This window comes from Drosophila albomicans, chromosome 3 (genome assembly GCF_009650485.2).
Source record: "Drosophila albomicans strain 15112-1751.03 chromosome 3, ASM965048v2, whole genome shotgun sequence".
Lineage (NCBI taxonomy): Eukaryota > Metazoa > Arthropoda > Insecta > Diptera > Drosophilidae > Drosophila > Drosophila albomicans.
The window spans coordinates 43,810,771-43,823,877 of NC_047629.2; the positions used below are offsets into that span (position 1 = coordinate 43,810,771).

General features: G+C 34.5%; 1 protein-coding gene across 2 annotated transcripts in view; it reads left to right on the forward strand.

Annotated features, from left to right (window-relative positions):
• Positions 1 to 13,107, forward strand: part of LOC117570477 (trichohyalin) — a 67,485-nt gene that overhangs the window by 44,992 nt on the left and 9,386 nt on the right. For both annotated transcript variants that reach the window (XM_034252161.2, XM_034252162.2), the window contains exon 2: positions 2,351 to 2,404. The gene's annotated coding sequence lies outside the window, so the exon portion shown is untranslated. The remainder of the gene's footprint in view (positions 1 to 2,350; positions 2,405 to 13,107) is intronic.

A 13,107-nucleotide genomic window follows, 5' to 3' on the forward strand; every position in this document is an offset into this window, starting at 1 on the left:
CCCCTCCTCCCCCGTCATCCCCTCTCTCACTCATACATCTGAAATTTCTTTCGTCTGCAATTTTCTTGTTGTTTTTTTGTTTGTTTTCTTTACTACTCATTTGCTTATTTGCCTTTTGCTGCCGGTTCTTTTCAGTTGTTGTTCCTTCGCATTGTCACGTTGCTTTTATGTTTGTTTATTTGTTATGCGATATCGTAGTCGTAGTATATGAAATGTGGCGCATATGAAATATGGGATATGTCAACCTTAAAGTTCCCACATTGCTTTTTTTCTGTTTCTTTCTCTCTTTACGTTTGTATGTGGATGCCATTTATCGATGGCTCAGCAAATTTCCCACAATGCTTGTGGACTCTATTCGGCTGAGTTGCGAGTTTTGTACACTTTGTAATTATGACTAGAAAGATTCTTGCTTTTTTTTCGTTTTTTCGTTTTTTTGGCACACATTTTGCATTCCTTATAGAACATTTTGTGTTCCGTATTTCTGGTTAACATTCTTTGAGTATCGGCAACCTGCCGAACCGAACAAAACTGCAAATACAAAAGCGACGTGAGCGAAGAGAAAGAAATATCTGTGCATAAATTTGCCGCCAGCCTGGAAAGTTGATTTGAATTTAAATTTCAATCGAATATTTTGCTCTGCTTCGCATTTGCCTTGCTGTGTTTTTTATGTCTCGTTTTTTTGCCCTAGTCTGCTTTTATTTTATTCATATTTCGTTTTGTGGCTGCCAAACGAATTGAATTAATAAATATGCTCCCAAGTCTGGCTCCCAAGTTTGCTCCCCACACTCTCCTCAATAAGTCTTCCTACACGCTGTCGAAAATTCATTTAATTTGGCATTTGTCCTCGTTTTAATTGCTATTTTGCATACATATGGAACTAAAAGTGAAGTAGTTAATAAAACCCAAACACAATTGATAAATTATGCCATTCTTTTTTTTTTGTTGATTCTCTATTATTATTACTTTGACTGTTGTTGTTGTTGGCGTTTAGAAATTTCAATTAGTGCTCCAAAACTGAAAGAGCAAAAGCAGAGGAGCACACACCCAATTTCAGGCAATTAAAACTAATCAACAGCGGCGAAAAATACGAAATTGTGGGCGTCACCACCTGTGCCACTTTAGCTGGGCGTGGCACTATGACGCGCAACATTAACACTAAAATAGAGCGTCTGATTGCCGCTCAATGTGGCGCCACAAATGTGACAAAGTTGTCCCTACACACACACAACACTTGCCACACACACACACACACACAGACAGACAATATTCGATTTGCATAAAAGGAAACTTGGGCATTCAAAACTTTGTGTGGAGAGATGTTGCAACATAAAAACAAAGAGAAAAACAACTTTCAAAGTGCAAAATGCTTCGAAAAATGGCACCAGCCAAAGACAGCATAAAGCAAATAAACCACAATGAGAGCAGAGCACAGTGGTGACAAAAAGTGTGTGAACACAGTCGAAGCAGGAACTGAACTTTTCAAATAAAAATAAACTAATATTTATTGACAGTTTTAAGCTGTTGAACATTTATTCTAGTAGAACTTTATTTGAATTTATTTCAATAATAAGGCAATTGCAGTAGAACTTTATTTGAATTTACTACAATATCAAAACAGTTGCTCAACTGCTTAACATTTGTTAACCACTGTGCATCTATTTTTGGCAAGTGTGCTAGCACAATCTTTAAGCAGCTTAAAAATGCACTCTAGTTGAGATACTTTGCGCTGCAAATACACAGATACAACACAGCACACATGTTATCTATAAGTAGCTTTGGGCAAACATTTCGTTAATTTGTTGTTGGCAAACAGCTTCAATGTACATAGTTAATTATTAAACATTTGAAATTATGAAAACAAAATATTTCACTGATGATTTGACATCAATTTGTGCAGTTCAAGTTTGAGCAAATCAACTTGTTTGCTCAACACATTTCTGTTTACAAATTACAATTTACAATTTACAGTTTACAATAAGCATTATTATTGTTTGTTTGTCTGCCTTTGTGTTGAATTGAATTGGACATGGCTACTGTGGCTTGTGGCCAACTCAGCGGGTTGCTGCTGCTGCTGCTGATTGGCAATTTGTATTACGCAATTTCATACTATTATTTAAACATCGTATTTATTGTTGCTGACAATTGTCGTTAACCATTAAGCGATCAGCTCGGCCAAAAGTCGTGCACTTTTCAATGTGTCAGTTAACGCTTGTTTTCCAATTTTTGCGACTTGCCGTAATTGACATTTGTAATGGGCCAACTCATTACAGTATTTCTGCCTACACTTGCCGAAATTTTCAACGGATATTCAACTAATTTTTGCATTTTTACTTCTTTTTGTCTTTTTTAGCTGTGACAGTTCTTGCAACATCAGCTGGACAACAGTGCGAAGACGGTTTATTAGGTAAGCATAGCAAATTTTTGAAGGTACACTGAGAGAACAAGTGATAGTCGAGTGTGATCGACTATGAGATACCGGTTACCTATCTTTAAAAGCAACCAAACACTGAAGTATTATTTTTTAAATATACCAAAAAATACTATACTAAAAATATTACATCGATATACTACTGCATTCAAAATATACCATCAGGTGCAATATATATCAGTGAAAGCTTAGGTCGAGTGTCTTCGACTATAAGATACCTGTTACCTATTTTTTTAATATACCAAAAAAAACTATACTAAAAATACTATAAATAGATACTACTACACTTAAAATATACCATAGAGTACAATATTGGAATATATTGCGTTGACAATCAAAGCAACTCAGCAAGAACTACATCAGCAGTTTTTTGTCACTTAATAGCTTCTGAATCTTATCTAATCGGAACCTAATTTTCAGGAATCATAAAATTATATATGAAGCACTGTCGTTTATGAATCAAGTCTTTTAACGAGACTGAAATTCTTCATTTAAGAATCTTCGGTTAATTTGAAGCGCATGTTAGAAATAATATTATTTAAATTATGTTATTGATTTAAGAACTTAAATGCTTAAACTCAAAAAATCTGAAATCAATCATAATTCATTATATTTTTATATTTAGTGTTTGCTTTTGAAGTATGTTTATTTAGACACACTTGTTGTTTGTAATAATACATTAAAATTTTACATTCAACTCAAATTCTTCTACAAAAATTCTATACCAAGACGGAATATATAAAAGCATATTATTTTGTAGAACGAACTGCTATTTTTCTGTGTGTACTAAACTTTTAAGTAATGCCAAAGCACAGTTTAGTATTAATGTCTTGAGTCAATCTCATCAAGTTGAAATGCAACTTTCATCAATTGCAAAAACATTTCTCTCACGTAGCAAATGCATTCGCATAATTTCAATCCTTTCATTATTTGTGCTAAGCATTTGCTTAATGCTATTTGATACGCCAAGCCACCGCAATGTTGCCACCACATCATTCTCCCTCTCTTTCCCCCATTCTGTTTCTTTCTCGCTCTCTCTCTCTCTCTCTCTCTCTCTCTATGCCAGTCAATATTTACCACACACATTTAGCTCACAGTTGCCACAGTCGGCGATATACGTTTTCATCTTTTGCAGCTTTCCGTTTCAGCCCCGTTTCCCCATTTTCATTTGCACTTATTTATATTTATTTTTGTCGGCTTTTTGCCTTGTCGCCGGCTTCAGCTCGAGCTCGAGCTCCAGCTCTAGCAATGTCACATTTATTTATGTTTATTTTTAACACTATCGTCACGTGCATTTTTTAAAACCTCACTCTCCGTGTTGACAAAAATTGCATTTCCATATCGAAAACCACAAAACGGCAACAGCAACCGCAATCCGTACTACTCCAACTCTTCTCTTCTCTTCTCTTCTCTTCTCTCCGCTTCTCCTCTCTTGTCGTACTCGCTAAAGGCATCCGGCTGGGCGATAAGGCTGACCCATTACCATTACCATTACCGTTACCATTGCCAAAGTGCCCGGTTGGCATTGCAGTTCCAAATTAAATAAAATGCGAATATAAACAGCCAAGCGTTTGGTCCGGGGCTGCCAGTTGGTTCTGTGTAATTGAAAGATATCCTGCAAGATGGATGCTTAATTTAAGCTGCAAAGAATTGCATGCGATATTTTTCAAAAGTATGCTTCGACTGACAGAATGTAATTAAAGTTCCACAAACTGCTCAATCCATCAGACTTTATCTCTGTCACTTTTGCTTATTAAAGCACGAGTAATTGCCAAGTGTTCTGCAAAAAAGGTTTTCAATTTCAATACGAACTTTCATTTTTCTTCTTAAATTCTTAAATATCAGTAAGAATTAGGTTTAGTTTAATCAAATAAAATCGATTTAAATTCAAAAATATTGAATTATTATTTAGTTTAGGATGTCTTAAAAAAATATATATTATTTATTATAAATTATATATATATATATTAATATATTTAAATTCAAAAATATTGAATTATAATTTAGTTTAGGATGTCTTAAAAAAATATATGTTTAAATTACAAAATATTGAATTTGTTTTAGAGTGTAAACTAAATATTTGTTTATTGAATATCTTGACATAGACATAGAACATTTTATACTTCATTTTACGTCTGAAATAAGCGAGAATATTTTTAATCAAGTAACCAAATCTAAATGATAACTATTTGGTTATAAAATTATATATTTCCATAATGAATATGTTTTAAAGTATTATATAATATAGAAGTACAATAAATATATTTTAAAAATTTAACTTGTCTTCTTTAAGAAGAACAATCAATCCTATAGAATATAAATACAATAGTTGACTTCCCTTTTTAAAAGCCAACTTAAACTATTAAATAAATATCGAATTTTAAAAAAGTTCCCTTATACAATGAAAAAAGTATTTAATACGATGCGGTATATCTTTGAAGTATCGCTGATTGTTCATCATAATTAACGTAATCAATGCTGAAACCAAATATGACATATGCGCATTAAAATCGAAGAGTTATCAAGCGCAACCAATAAGTATTCTAAAACCAATAAAGTGACGTACATAGAGAAATTTTTTTAGGAAATGCATAGAAAAACTAGCTGTAGATTGAGCACAAATAATCAATAGAAATAATTGCATTCATTACACTTCACGTTACGAATACTATAAGTTCAATGAATGCCAATAAGTTGAGCAAATAAGCACTTTCAGATGCTATCTGCAGCAATCGTAATAATGGTTCAACTTTGATTGTGATACTGCCATAACAATCATTTATTTATATAAGAAAAATATTTCGCACCTACGATTACGAATCATAGCACACCCACTGGCGTAATTTTTGTGTGAAGGGTATTCGACGACGACGACACATTCAATATTCATTCCCATTTCCATTCCCATTCACATTCACATTGATATGGCAATTGCATTTGGTGGTGGGCTGTTATGCGTTGCACGTGGCGTATGCGTAATAATTGTCAATGCTAGCATTGTGGCATTAAATTTCAACAACGATAGCCACAACAATTTGTTGAATGCAACACAAATATTGATACAATTGAATACTCTTATCAAATATTTATACAATTTGCAAGAGAGACACTCGGAATCGTTGCGATGCTTTTATGAAATTACATGCAAATATGCAAAGTAACGAATCGAATGAGGCGCTTCAAACTGTCACAACTGCCAGAGACTGTGGATAGACTAACTATAATTGTAGTCGATATATTATATATATGTAGATGAGTCAGCTAGCAGCTGCTGGAAGACCCACCCAAGAGTAGTTGGAGTCTTAGTCACCATTTGGAATAATATTTTTTTATTATTTTTTGTTATACACGAAAATTTGCATGCAATTCGCTGTCAAGTCGACGACTCGCTTGTCATGCCAAATTCGTCGCTTGAAGCGGCATTTTGATTGCCTTTGGATGCGGATTTGGTTTTTCGATTTCAAATTTAATTCGTTTGATTTGATTTGTGAGTTGTGCGCAACAAATTTTGATGTTCACCTTGGCATTTAGATCAGACTTTAAAACCGAACCAAATATGGGCTAAAGAACTGTCCATTTATTAATCTGCGAGTTGGTCAATAAATTGATGCAGACTTTGCATAGCCGTTAAGTCAACAAAATGTGGCAGCCACAACGCGCGTGGCATCTGCTGTTGCAGCCCATATAAATTACTGCTGCTAAACGGAAATGGAAATCAAACTGAATAATGTTTGTGCTGCTTTTTGATGTTTGCTTTTGCGTCTGCCAAGCGGATTTTCAACATGTTGGCAAACACTCGGCAATCCTTTTTTAACAACAACAACAAGTAAGAAAGCTTCAGTGAAGTGTGCTCGACTGTGAGATATCCGCTATACATTTTGAAAAAGAGCGGTATTTTTCTTAAAAAATACAATATATATACATAAATATATATCATAAAAATACTAAAAATATACTAAAGGCTATATACCCGCTACACATTTTCAATAGGAGCAAAACCATGCGATATTAATTTTAAAATAAACCAAATTCGTTTACCACAATAATACTATAAATGTGTCAAAGGCTATATTTGGTATATTTATATAGTACTACTATTCAAAATATACCACAGAGTCTAAAATATACCAGATAGTCAGCCAAACCAATTTTCATTTGATCACATCCAAATTTTTAGGAATCATAAATTATATTATATTTGCGGGGCGTGGCAAAAATTTGAAACAAACTTGATCTGCCTGCAAACATAGCAAGTGCCGTTAAAAATTGTGTTTGTATCTCTTACGGTCTTTGAGATATGGGTGTTTATACAGACGGACGGACAGACAAACAGACGGACAGACGGGCATGGCCATATCGTCTCGGCTTTTGATACTGATCAAGAATATATATACTTTATGGGGTTGAAGATGCCTGATTCATACATTTCCTGCCGGCAAAAAGCTATAATACCTTTACTATCCTTTGGGTAACGGGTATAAAAAGAGTATCCTTCATTATGCTCCCATAAGAATTTTACACAATGCACAAACTAGAGATAGGCAAACAAAATTGTTCGAGGCTGCAAATGATTTCATGCCTTGACGCATGTAATATGTCTGTCCCATTTGTGTGCTGAGGCTGAGGATGAGGATGAGGCCGAAGCGGAGGCTCCTAAGGGCACACAGCACAGACACAAAGATAAAACTTTTGATTTATTGTTGACATGAACAACGGACAACGAACAACGGACAACGAACAACAACAATGGCACACACACAGGATGCGGAACTAACTACTCGAATGCGTGCCTTCCATTTTTGGGGGGAGGAGGAGAATGGGAAATAGAAAGATGCTGCAGCTCACACAAATTATCCAGTAGTGAGGCAAAGGCAAAGGCGAAGGCGTAGGCGTTGTAATGGAGTAGGAGGGAAGAGGGGGGCATAAAAAGTGTCAACTGAGTCACAGACACGCGCCAAAAATACTGTTGACCCAACAACGAACACAACAAGCAGCAAAAGCAACAGCAACAGCACAAACACAACAATGACAATGGCTTGTCCACTTGGCAAATGGCTTTTCTTCTCCCCCTCCTCTTATAACTCATCTCCCTTCCTTCCTTAGTGCTTGGGCAGCAGAAAATATGAAAGCAAACTTTATGCGGTCACACACTCACACTCATACACAAAATTTGCGTGTTTGCTGCGCATTAATTTGCTCAAATATTTGGCATAAATTAAAAAACAGTTTTCTCCTGCTCAAGCTGCGCAAATAATTAATCGAAAATGTTTCAGCAAACGCACCAGAAAAAAAAAACAATTCAAGTGACATTTTGATGTCAATGCAAACAGAAAATTCATAAAAAATAATAAGACGGTGAAATAGCTGAAAGACAAGTCAAGAGCACTCAAAGTTGATAGTGCTGACAGACCACGAAATGCCCAACTTTAATATTGATCGTGGATTTAGTTAAAAAGTTTATACTAATTTCAATATTTAGGCTTTATTATATTATTATATTTTAGTATTAAGGAAATTATTTTTATATTTTAGTATTAAGGAAATTCAATGAGAAAGTATTCTTCAAACATTCCTTTAAATGTTTTTCACTAATTTCATTTCTTAAATAAACTAGACAAATTTTGTGTGCATAAACGATAGTCTTAAAGTTCTATTATATTATTCTACAATGCAAAACTGCATGAAATTTGACAAAATATTTATTTATACGTAGAATTGTGCATATTAAAAAATAAAATTATTTACAACATAGAATTTAATTATAATTAGCCACACAAATAGGCAACAGCAACAACAAAATATATTTGAGGAAATATTGTGTTATACACAGATTTAAATTGCCTATCCCAATATTAGACTATAAGGTTAGTAAATCCTTTTCTTAGCCTATTTAAAACTTGCCTTTCACTTTCACAAATGATAAATATTTTATCTGTTTATTAGCAGTAGCCGCTATTACTATATAAATAGCAAAATGAATTTAAACTTAACGATTTTAATCAGATGAATAAAGGCAAGTTATTAGCAACAACGCTAAAGATTTGCACAGTTTTATTACCATAGGGTATAAAAATCGAAATTGAAACTGAAACTGTAATTGAAGCGTCGTAGATCGTGGCATTTGCTTAAAAAATTTACATCATCAGCAGGCGAGCGAGCGAGCGAATGAAACGAATGGAGATTAAAGAGGCTGGGGCGACGGTTCGGCATAAATTCAAATGTATGACATCACTTGAGAGCAAATTGTTGCTTGGTATCTGTTATTGTTGTTATAAAGTGTACGATAGTTTGTAGTTTCTGTAGTTGTAGTTGTAATTCGAGTGCCATAGACAACGACGACGACGACGACGCTGGCGCCTGCGCCACATACGCAAATTTATTTGGTCGATGACGCCGAGCTGACAAATTTAAAATGCATAAAATGATTGGATGAGGTTGTGCAAAGCTCGAGGAGGGGAGAGGGGAGGCACGGGAACAGACATTCACAGAGTCAACGCATACTTGGGTGCTGAGTGAGTACGTGTTGTGTGAGTCAAAGTCAGGCCTAATGTGATTGATGCAGCTGATATTGAACCAAAAATTATGTCATACTTTGCCAACTACTTTTTTGTGTTTTGTGCTGCGGATTTTGGGGGAAGCAGGTAGTTTTTTGTGGAGCGGAAATGATTGATAAGCGAAGGAGGCGCTGAAGCGTGCGTTGATTGAATGACCCAAAAATCGTTGAATTTTTGAGTGCCAAATTCCCAAGTTCCCAGAAAATGGAAATCGAAATGGGTTGGGCCATAAGCAGACCGGATGAGTCAACTATGGACTGTGGATTAAAACTGATGCTTCATCTCAGTCTCTCAGGCTGATTGACATAGCCACAATTTATCAGGGACAAGCTATGTATACGCACACTCAGATTGACTTTTATTGGCTTCAGATGGAAAGGGTAGCTTAGCATAGATGCAAAAGCAATTTATTGTTGAAATTCATCGACTAAACTCATTAAACAACTTTTTGCAAAAAAAAAAAGCTGAAGCTGAACTGGAAATTAATTTAAAACTTGTGCACACATAGAAAACAACATGCAGCCAACCAACTGGATGAACTGAAACTTTCAATTCGCTCGAATTCAATTAAAAGTGCAGCCTCATGGTTTCAATGCGCTCCGCTGTGCTGCGTATGCGTGATATTGCGCATACGACCCGAGGGCCCGCCACTGCGATCTGATTGCGTTACGCTATCGCTGCAAAACGCTCTCAACTGTCAAAGGAGTTGGCATCTTCAGACAGTGTCATGTCAGCGGCTAAACTACTAGCAACAACAACAACAACAACGACGGCGACGACGACGAAGCAAGTTGAATGCAGAGCATTAGGAAAATGACTTTCACTTTTTTGCGTGGTAAATGGCATAAACCCGAAAGGCGAAACAGAACATTGCCCTGCAAGCATCACAGAGTCACAGATGCAGTCATGACACAGCTCTAGGGCCAATAAGATTAGCTTGCATTGATAAAAGAACGCAAAAGAAAAATAGGAAGGAGAAGAAAGAAAGACAAACGCAGCTGGCAGCAGCCAAACGGCATATCAGATGCTCTTTGGCCAGGTATATAGATGGGCATGCTTACAGCACGAGTACGTGATGTGCCACAGGAAGGCTGAAGTTATCATGGCCAAGTCAACGACAGCAATGCAGCTCGTAAAATGCGTTCATAGAGCAGCACCTGAGAAATGAAAAAAATAAAAATGGTAGAAGAAATGGCAACTGTTTTTCTGCCCGACTGCGTCATGAAGAACTCAGCTACTCAGCTACTCAGCTCTCAACTCCGGATTGCTAGCGGATAGGTGATTGGCTTACCGAGTAAGTGGCGCTTGAATTATGCCACGATTTCGAAAGCGTAGCCAACTGAAAAGCAAATCAAATTCAATGAAATGCAGTTTTGCAAAAACGTTTTACGCACTCTCACTTGCTATATTACGTTGAATAATTGTAAGCTGCTGCAGTTGTAAAAAGTCGTTTTTGGAATTCGCGTAAAGATATAATATAATAAGTGTCACTTATCTTATCATCGTGTCAGTTGAACTAATTTTAAATTGAATTACATTGTCAAAGCCAGATATAAATAAGAAAATAAATAAACATTTAATTATGACTCAAAATGAAACAAGTTCAGACAAAAGAAAGTTAACAAAGCAATTACTATATTTTTTTAAATTGATTATTGGCTTCAAAACAGCATTGAAATTAAATTGCTTCATATGTTTGTCCTTAAATAGAACAATTTGCATAACGTAATAAAAGCTATCTTTTCTAAGAACTATAGATAATTTAGTTAACTCAATAATTTAATAATCATTTCGATTTGAAGCTCTTTTTGCTACACACATTGAAATCAGATTTTTAATACAATTATTTTCTACAATAAATTTTAATTTAAATACAAATCAAAGCGGAAAAGCTTGTTGAAAACAAAACAAATGAATGATAGAAGAGTTTTGATAAATGAATAGTAAGAAGTTAAGCCTAGTTAATTGAAAGTACTTCATATATTCAGTTTGCTTCTTTTGGATTTAATTTATCATATAGCGTTTATAAAATAAAAATCATACAAAATATGTATTAAATGCAATAATTAATTCCTTTATTTATCGTATTACTCACCTATTTACTTTCGAGTGTGTCTGCAATCTAATAAGTAGCTTAGCTGCGTTGTTATCTGGTTTTAATTTCTGTTTGTTTTCAATTATGATGCGCAACACATGATATCAAAATATAATGCGCATAAATTAATTAAGAGCGGAAACACTTCGACAAAAGAGTAGAAAAAAACGGTATACAAAAACAAATGGATTGAACAAGAAACTGAAACTGAAATAATTATAAAGATTTTTCGAATATTTATGAAGTTTAATTGAAATCGTAAAACTGGAAATTAGTTTAAAATTAAGCATCTCCGATTCGCATGTTTTCCCAAAATATATGTTAATTATTTTTTTGACTGCAACTTAATTAACAAAATAAAAAACGGGTTAGCACTCATCGGAAATTGATTGGAAATAGCAAATAACAAAATATTAACTAAAAAGATAAGTGTTTTTTATGTTTTTTTTTTTGGGATTTGTTTTCGTTTCAATTTAGTGTGGTCCGCTGAAAAGTTGTAAGAATAATGTCGACAATTTGTCAGATATTCCAACCGGTTTGCCAGATTAGAGAAGTAATATATTAGAGACGACGACGACCAAAACAAAAAAAAAAACCAAACCAAACTCAAATCAAGCAAAAGAATATTTTGTTTGCTGAAGATTTATGAGGCAGCTGTTCGCATTGAACCCGCCGTCAAGAGGTTAAGACCAAAAGATGCTGCTGCTGTGGCGAACATTCAACTTTTCGCTTTCAATTGATTGCCCGCCCCGACCACTTGATTGATTGACTGACTGACTGACTGAGTGAACTAATGTGTGGGTGGTTATCTCAATTAAGACTACAGACAGAGGCAGCGAACAACACTCAGCCAGCTTCCTAATTTTGTTGAGTGCTGACTGAATGATTTCTGTAAATGATGTTTACAATTTTCGATTGCAATTTGTTAATTTATTTGCCCACATATTTCATATTCATACTTCTATCGTCATGATTAACAACTTTATTATGGATTCGTAGAATTATGTCTGCTTTATAATTTTCGCATAAATATTAAGCCGCACGCTCTCAAGGTTTATTGAAATTCTTGAAATAAACATAACTAACTATTTAGTTCCAGTCCAAACACGCCCTCAGCTCATTTATCAACAAAACGACTTTGTTAAAGACTCTTAAAAAACCAAAAATTCTTTTAAAAATACTGCGTTCTTTGTACGGCTTTAAATTCAATTTCACGTTGGGTAGTTAAAAAATAAACAACCAAAAAAACTACAGACGAATGTGCTCGACTGTGAGTTACCCGCTACCCATTTTAAAAAAGAACAAAACAGTCTGGTATTATTCTTAAAATATACCAAAAATGCCGCAAAAATACTCAAATATACCGACGGTAATCGATGTAGTACTACATTTTAAATATACCATGGAGTACTAAACATAGTGGTATTATTCTTAAAATATACCTTCTTAATATCCTATAACCCGAAATACTAAAATATATAATATATACTATATGTTTTAGTATTGCATTTAAAAGTACTAAACATGCCAGTATTGTTCATAAAAAATATACCGAAGTAATATACCACAAAAATACTAAAAATATGCCAAAAATACTAAAATATACCGTAAAGTACTAAACATGTCAATATTATTCATTAAAAATATACCAAAGTAATATACCACAAAAATTCTAAAATATGCCGAAAGTTAAATTTGATTATAAAAATACCAGTTGAGCTAAGCAGCAGTTACATACATTTCCTGCAGGCACAAAGTTATAATACCCTTTTAGTCTTTGGGTAGAGAGTATAAAAAATTATGGGAAAACATAACATTTTTATACTCTTCGTTGCGTTGAAGGTCATGCTGAAGTTTTGGGATATATTTCAAATCTTCTTTAAAGTTTTTAGGGGTAATATGCGCTTCTATTGAACCCAAATCATCGCACTCATAAAATGTGTGTTTCATAAGCCTTTTTGGGGTTTCGCTGATTGATTTGATTCGTGTCAGTTTTTGTCATTTACTGGCTCTGCATGTTTTACGATTTC